The sequence below is a fragment of the Pogoniulus pusillus genome, chromosome 27, assembly GCF_015220805.1.
Source record: "Pogoniulus pusillus isolate bPogPus1 chromosome 27, bPogPus1.pri, whole genome shotgun sequence".
NCBI lineage: Eukaryota > Metazoa > Chordata > Aves > Piciformes > Lybiidae > Pogoniulus > Pogoniulus pusillus.
Genome location: NC_087290.1, coordinates 14550667 through 14557755, shown reverse-complemented (window position 1 = coordinate 14557755; position 7089 = coordinate 14550667).

The window sequence follows — 7089 nt, the reverse complement described above, 5'->3', positions numbered from 1 at the left end:
AGTGGCATTACTTCTTCTCCCTCTATAGCCCCTATCTCTGTGTTTTGAAATCTCTTCATCTGTCATTTTCACATTTTCATCTTTTCATTTGTTGTTGGATTTTGATATGGCTGAGGACAACAAAAGAATGAGTGTAATTCCTCCTTCCTCTTGCCTGTCTGTGGGGATGCAGCCCATATAGAGTCATAGGATAGAATCACAGAATGCATCAAGTTGGAAGGGATGCTCAAAGTTCATCTTGTCCAAGCCCTCTGGAGTGAGCAGGTGCACCTCCAACTAGAGCAAGCTGCCCAGGGCAGTCTGATCTTGAATGCCTCCAGGCAGCCTGTTCCAGTGTCTTACCACCCTGATTGTGTAGAACTTCCTCCTGATGTCCAATCTAGATCTACCCTGCTCCAGTTAAATGCATGCTGGCTTGAGTGTAAAAAGAACAGGATGCTCGACCCAGTGCTCCTCCATGAAGGGGTGGACAGAGTGAAGTGGCATTTTGCTGGTTGTGCAGTGCAAGCCCTAATCACCCAGCAAGGGCTGAATTAAAGTTGGAGCCAAAAAAGTGCTTCTTGCTTTTGCCAAGAGCTGTGGGCTCCCGGGTGAAGAGTGTGCCTGTTCTGCTCTCAGTTGTAGGGCCACACAGGACCAAGACCTTTTGTAACCACGGGAAATCTGACAGCTGACTTATGAGCAGGTCTTTTATTCATAAAAAGAATGGCTATAAATAGCATCCCAACAATGAAGATTTGCTAGGCAGTGTTTATTCCATCCTGGCCTAGGTAGATTAAAGCACGAACAGAAGATGATTTGCCTAGCACATGGTGCTAAGATAAATAGTTACTGCAGTGACAAGAACAATGAGGGAATGTGTTGCATTCTCCAACTTCCTAGCCAGGCAGTCTCGGTGGAGCTATCTAAGCAAGGTGCATGCACAGCACTTAGGGTGAAATGAGGGCGTGAACGTGATGGTGTCAGGTAGTGTCAGCCTTCAAGGGCAGCTGCAAGACATTTTACTCTTGGGCTTTTCTCCTCTTCTGGGAATGGTCTTTTCAGTGGGGCAGTTGAACCAAAGCTCTTTCATGAATATTTTCCCATCCTGTTTGTGTTTAGTTGTCTGAAAACTGAGAGCCTGCTAAAAACTCTCTGGCTAGGAGTAAAAAATCTGAGGGTTAGAAATATTGGTCTTGAAATCCAGAATTCTTCAGTTTATTTCTATCTTCTCCTCCTTTTCCTTTTTCTCTCCTTCTCCCTCTCCTCTCCTCTCCTTCTCCCTCTCCTCTCCTCTCCTCTCCTCTCCTCTCCTCTCCTCTCCTCTCCTCTCCTCTCCTCTCCTCTCCTCTCCTCTCCTCTCCTCTCCTCTCCTCTCCTCTCCTCTCCTCTCCTCTCCTCTCCTCTCCTCTCCTCTCCTCTCCTCTCCTCTCCTCTCCTCTCCTCTCCTCTCCTCTCCTCTCCTCTCCTCTCCTCTCCTCTCCAATTTATTTTGTAGCTCTTCCAGCCTGTCATTATGAAAGTGGTAATAAGTTGCACTGCAGTCACACTAATTAAATCTTTCTGTGTGCCAGAATGTGAAGGCAGGCTCAGGGAAAGCCATTCCCTGTCCTTACAGAGTCCATAACCTAAATATGCAGGGCAGCCATCATGGGATCAGCAGAGTTCTTTCCAGCAAACCCCAGCAGACAGGTACTGGGCAATTGGTTCTTGATGGCAACTTTGCAGCTAGGGATGGCTTCGAAAGGACTTGCACTGCAGCTGGACCTTACATAAAGGCCTTTGGACACTGAAAGTGTGAGGATCTTGGACAGGGAAGATTAGAGACAAAGCCAAGCAGGGACTCCACTGCAGATCACTGACCTCAAGACTATGTTTTTCCTGACATAATGATACCAGTTGTGTCCACTGCTATGGGAGGGAATATCCAAGCCAGTGAAAAATGCACTTATCTCGTGTCCTTGAAGGCCACAGCAGCAAAGACTTTGGAGATGCTCCCCCACCTGTTTTGTGACACGTGTGAGATCTGCCATTAGCCTGCTGCCACCGAAAGGGCTTTGCGGGAAGTTCCGAGGGGCTGACGTGATGCCTAATGCAGCCTGCATGTGTCTGAGCTCAATGATCCTACCATGTGCTGACAAAGGAAGTCCAGAGCTGTTCCCAACCTTCCATCTGAACGGCTGCAGACCCCTCATGTCCCAGCAGCACAGGCAGGAAGGGATAGAGCAGCCTGGGTCTGACTCACGGTACAAACACGTAAGAGCCCCTGTCAAAGTCAAGGTGGTGGCAAAACTCCTTGTGCTGGGAGGCTGAGTTGTTGCCCGTAGAAGGAAGATCTAGGGCTTGTGAGGACTTGAACCCAAGTCCTGTTCACAAATTGTCTGAGCTGGAAGGAACTGATCCTGCAGTGGGAGAGGGAAGCACATCCAAGAGAGTTAAAACACAGATGAATCTCATGATTAGTGACTGAGTGACTGGGAAATGTACCCTTCATCTTGAGAGGACACAGTAAGCCCTCTTCACTTAGTTGTGCTGTCATTTTCTTCACTGGACTTCCCTCACCACTGAAGAGGAAGCATGGAATTTCATAGCTGTTGGCCAGAAACACCAAGTTTTCATCTTTCATGTGAAAATGTGGTCTGGCTGTGATTTTTGCTGAGTCTGCTCTGCTGAGAACTTCACTCTACTAAAAGGTCATTCCCATGGAATCATTAGAAGCATCTGAAATGGCTCTTTATTTGCCTTCTCCTCAGCTCTGGTGCATTTTACACTGTACCCAAGGATTACATCCTGAATTATGTGATGTCATCATTAGTAAAGCTGAACTTCTCTCCTTTCCCCAGTAATTAAGTAAAGCACTCTGCATGGATGCACATCTTCTCCTGGCAAGTGATGATGCCCCAGCAGCCAACATCTCCCAGAATTATGAAGATGTACTCTGAAGGACGTGTGCACCTGAGCTGTATATTTAGCTCTGAGTGTTTACAAGCCTGTCCAGTTGCTCTGCCTGCCTTTCTGAGACATTTTTTACCCTTGCTTTTGTGTAACAAGAGTTCTCACTGTGCACCTGTGCGTTAGTTCAGAAGGAAGGTGACCCTTTATGAAGACCATTCCATGTCCAAAGGGGTAAGATACATTCTGGCTTCTTCATATAGAACATGTATACCCCCCAGCTTTGGTTTCAGTTGTCTGTCAATGTCTGTCTCCCTTTAGCCTGCACAATACAAGTTCCTGAAAGGTGAAAAGAGAAGTTCTGGTGTCACAGAGAAGTGCTGAGGCTCTACACAGACAGGCAGTGTGGTGGTGTTCCTGCAACAAATTCTCCTTGCCATTATTTTTTGGCTTACAGCTGACATGATGCTAAACAGCAGTTGAGAACACTCAAGCCTGATGATTGCCTTCACTTTCTGCTCCTAGTGGAAGCCATGAAAGTAGAGCTGGGACATCAGATCACTCAAAACCTGTGAGGCAAAAACTCCTCAAAGAGAGTGGGTGGAGGAGGAGTGGAAACACCACAAAAAATCTTGGAAGGAGATCATACATCCTATTTGTGCCTTCCTCTCCAAAGAGGAAGACTTTAATCTGCATAAATTAAAACAAAAAATTGATAAATAGGTTCCTTATTTGTATTACTCCCTTTCCTGAGTGCTCCTTATTTGCAGGCTTCATGATGTCCATGGAAGACTGAGCAGATGGACATTCTTGTGCCAAAGCTCTACTGAAGGTCATGGTAAATGAATCCTCCTCAACATTTAGCCAAGCTGCATGTCAGTTGCTGGGTTTTGACTCAGCTTGTGTGCTGTCCACAGCTTGGTAAAGTGCAGGAGTGACCGAGGAGAAAGCTGAGCTGTCTCATTTCACAACAAACAAGGGCTGGTTTTTCAAGGGAAGGAACAGGAATTGGGTGGGAGCTCAGGGCAAAAGTGACAGGGAAGAAACCAGAACAGTGAAGTCCATTGCCCTTTCAGTGCCTTGTTTTTCTCGTGTGCATAGTGTGTGTGCACGACTTTGAAAGTGCCAGCAGATCATCTGTAGCTCCACTGTGTAATGGTGTTCTTGTTTTCCTTACATGGCTGCAGCTTTTCCTCCTGCAGTCTCAGGCATAACTCAGTTTTCTCTGGGTATTACCAGCAAAGAGGACACAGAAATGCTGTTGCATCACACCGCGGTAAAGGGGTGCATTGTCCACAGGTTACTGCAGAGAGCTAAGACTCTCAGCCCCTGAACTGCATTTCCTGTCACCTTTGGCATGTCACAGCTGGAACCCGTTGTTGTGAGAGCTGCTGAGCACTTGGGACTCTGGTTGCAGTCTGATCACTGTAGGTTCTGGGCACTGCTGACGTGCAAGCTCATTTGTGTGTAGTGAGATTTTCCACAACAGCCACTTGGAATGAACAGTCCTTAAAAACCCAGCCTGAAGCTTCTCGTGGCTCTTTCTCAGCCTGTTCAACATGCCCAGTGATTACTGTCTTCTCCATGGGCATAATACTCAGATGGTTTAGGTTGGATACCAAGACAAAATTCTTTGCTGCAAGAGTGTTGGAACAGGCTGCCCGGAGAGGTGGTGGAGTCCCCATCCCCAGAGGCTTCAAGGAAAGTGTGGACATGGCACTGTGGGCCATGGTGGTCCTACATTGACAGTTGGATGCTATGACCTTAGAGGTCTTTTCTAACTGAAACCGTTCTGTGATTCTTGGTGAACTTTGAGATTCTATGCAGAACGATGCCATCTCCTAGGCATGCCAACTACCAAAACAGCAGCAATTTGGATGTTCAGATAAAGAACTCTAAAGGCAATTACAACACTAAAAAGTGCTGTAGAAGGTGAAATCTGGATAAATATCAGCCAGAGGCTTGTCAGCAGCAAGGTACAGTCAGTGTTTGAAGTGCGAGCCTGAGATACTGGAGATTAAGTTCAGTTCCCTCTGTACTGGACTTGTGAGTGATCATAAGCAGATAAAGTGATTGTTCTTTTCCCATTTTGCAATGCAGATAACACTCTTTCCTCACAGGTGTAGGGGAGCATAAGGACAAGAGAGCTTGCAAAGCTCCCAGAACGTGGGAGGATACTCCCTTGAATCTCCTTGAATGGAGGTTGTTGTACATTTGACTATGCAGTAGATCTCTGTCTCACACAGTTTTCACTTCAAACTACTTTTCATTTGGTTTTGAGACCTTGAGCTCTGTTACAGAATGTTGGAATAGACAAATCTGGTTTATTCCTCTCTACTGGAGTCCACTGAATAAAGCAGATTCCACACTAATTCCAGAAGCAATATGCTAATTTGTATGCAATGATATTAGGGAATAAGATAACAAAGCTTTTGTGAACAGCTATTTATGCTGCTTGTGCTTTCAGTTACATTCTGATCTCAGATCCTTTAGTTCTTGATGCCTGAACACCATATTTTCAAACCAGGGAAATTCCCAGCAGGATTTTCAGGAATATCTGCTTTGGCAGGGGGATTGAACTTCACCTGCAGAGGTCTCTTCCAACAACCACACTGTGATTCTGTGATTCTAGAGCACTTCAGTGTCCAAGCTCATGATACTTCTCTTAATAGGTAGGATATTTTTAAGATGTTTTACTTTGAGGATAACATTCTGTTCCTCACAGCCCTCAGCCCTCTGCTCAGCTCACACAGCCATGGAAAACACAATCAGAGGAGACCAGAAATGCATGTGGCTTGGTCGGGTGTCCTCTGCTGCTCCTGACCAGTTATCAGCTGGGCTGCACGTTAGCTGCTGACATACTCACTGTTATTAAAAGGACTTGCTGACTTGTGCTGCTGGAACTGAGAAGGTGGCAGAAATAGTAGAGCCCTTGTTCAGCAGCAATCTCACACCAGAGGTATGGTTGACAAGCCTGTGTAAGCTGGATTATGGTACAGAGAATGGCTCATCTCTGACACTTTGAGAAGAATATTTGATGGGCAATTAATACATCAACAGATTTATTAACCAGTTCTGTATAATCATCCTTTGTACTTCCTTGTGACCATCTGAAATGCCTGTTAGTATTTCCAAAATGTATCAGACAAGAGGGAAAATTTCTCTGCTGCAAGAGTGGTCAGGCACTGAAACAGGCTGCCTGGGGGGGTGGTGGAGTCACCATCCCTGGAGGTGGTCAAGAAAGGTGTGGACATGGCACTTGGGAACATGGTTTAGTGACCATGACGGAGTTAGGCTGATGATTGGACTTGATGGTCTTAGAGGGCTTTTCTGACCAGAACATTCTATGATTTCTAGCATATAATAATGTCCTACTACTAATAGGACACTAACCTGAATATACTTCCATATGCTTCAATTTTAATAGAAAAATAGATTCTAGGGAATGTTCCTTTCTTTAAGCTCAACCTTCCAGCCCAAATTTCTTAAGCTCCAAATGCTGGCAAGGCTCACACACTGAGCTCCAGAGCGAGAATTGATCATCATGGGAAAACCATATGATGATCATGGAAAAACCATATGATGATCATGGAAAAACCATATGATGATCATGGAAAAACCATAAGCTTAGCCGAGCTGGTTCACATAATCATGGTATAAAATTGTTAGTGCTGCAAACTGGTCCTTTGTTAGAGTCATAATAATTAAACAGAATAAATCAGAGTAACCATGTAAGTAACACAGCTTCACGTGGAGCACTTTGCTAAAGGAAAGCTGCTCAGCCACAGCCCAGAGCACACTGGAGGAGACTTCTTCTCTGTGGGCACCGTGAGCAAAAGGTGGGGTGGCACAGAATCGACCCACCTTCACACAGTATCACAGTATCATCAGGGTTGGAAGAGACCTCACAGATCATCAAGTCCAACCCTTTACCACAGAGCTCAAGGCCAGACCATGGCACCAAGTGCCACGTCCAGTCCTGCCTTGAACAGCCCCAGGGACGGCAACTCCACCACCTCCCCGGGCAGCCCATTCCAGTGTCCAATGACTCTCTCAGGGAAGAACTTTCTCCTCACCTCCAGCCTAAATCTCCCCTGGCGCAGCCTGAGGCTGTGTCCTCTCGTTCTGGTGCTGGCCACCTGAGAGAAGAGAGCAACCTCCTCCTGGCCACAACCACCCCTCAGGTAGTTGTAGACAGCAATAAGGTCACCCCTGAGC